Below are 1459 nucleotides of genomic sequence, written 5' to 3'. Positions count from 1 at the left end.
CGAAGACAGGCACTTAATGACTGCACCACTCAGGCGCTCCGGGTTGTGGGCTTCTTGATTTTTCAGCCTGCTTTCTGGGGGAGGGGCCTGCTGGCCAGTACTCAGAAAACCTGTTTGGGTAGAGTCTCCGTGTCCCCTGCGAGGGGGGATGGGGATGGGCACCCTGTGAGCTGGTATTTCCCGGCTTTTGTTCTCTGGCNCGGGCTTTTGTTCTCTGGCGGCTTTCCCTGGCGGTTTGCTATGCCTCTTCTGAGAGAGCAGCAGCGGCTGAAATTCAGCCTCTGTCTCAGAACAGAGGAATCGCGGATCGTCTCCACTGATGTTCTGGCCCCTTTAACTCTGTTTCTGTTGGTGTTGCTCAACCCTGCAGCGTCCCAGGCTGTGCGTCCCACACCCGGCGTCCCAGCCCTCATTCCAGGGCTGGCGCGTCTCTGTCCTTTGTGTTTCCAACCCTGTTAGCCGCCAGTCGCCAGCCGCCCCACGCAGGCTCCCGGAGCTCCCCGTCTCAGTCTGGTGTCTCGCGGGTGCCATCCGCGAGTCCGCCTGCTCCCCCGTGCAGGTGGCCCTCCAGCCGCCAGCCGCCCCGCGGACGCTCCCGGAGCTCCCGGTCTCAGCCTCGATCCAGTGAGCACACCGGAGCTCCGGAGCTCCGTGAGATGCTTGGTGGTGCACGCTCCCGGCTCACGGACTCAGTCTGCCGTTTCCAGAGTGCGGGTCCGCGGTCCGCCCGCTCCCCGGTGCAGGTGGCCCCGCCAGCCGCCCCACGCAGGCTCCCGGAGCTCCCCGTCTCAGTCTGGTGTCTCGCGGGTGCCATCCGCGAGTCCGCCTGCTCCCCCGTGCAGGTGGCCCTCCAGCCGCCAGCCGCTCCGCATGCGCTCCCGGAGCTCCCTTCTCAGCCTGCTCTCTCAAGCGCGCGGGTCCGCGGTCTGTCCGCTCCCCCGTGCAGGTGGCTACCGCTTCCCGGCGCCCTGACACGGCGGCTCCCTCCCCCTTCTGTTTATCTTCCGATATCTGTGCGCGGTTTCATGGCTCCCCGCTTCGTACCTTGAAAGTCAGCGCTGGAGATGTTCATTTGTAGAGATCCAGATGTATCTTCCTGCATCTCAGGCTGATTCCGTGAATGTTCCTGCTGGTCTGGTACCTATCCAGCTCAACTCAGGGGACCGGCTGAAAAAGGGGTCCCCTACTCCTTCGCCATCTTAACCTCCCCCCATAGAAAGATATTCTATGCTCATGGATTGGAAGAATCAATATTGTTAAAATGTCCATACTACCCAAAGGAATCTACAGGTTCAGTGCAATTCCTATCAAAATGCAAACAGCATTTTTCAAAGAACTACAATAAATAATGCTAAAACTTGTATGGAATCAGGAAAGACCCTGAATAACCAAAGCAATCTTGAAAAAGAACAAAGCTGGAGGCATCAAAATCCCAGATTTCAAGGTATACTACAAAGCA

The sequence above is a fragment of the Ailuropoda melanoleuca genome, chromosome 16 (genome assembly GCF_002007445.2).
Source record: "Ailuropoda melanoleuca isolate Jingjing chromosome 16, ASM200744v2, whole genome shotgun sequence".
Lineage (NCBI taxonomy): Eukaryota > Metazoa > Chordata > Mammalia > Carnivora > Ursidae > Ailuropoda > Ailuropoda melanoleuca.
The sequence above is the reverse complement of the archived record's forward strand: the minus strand, read 5'-3'. Positions refer to the sequence as shown.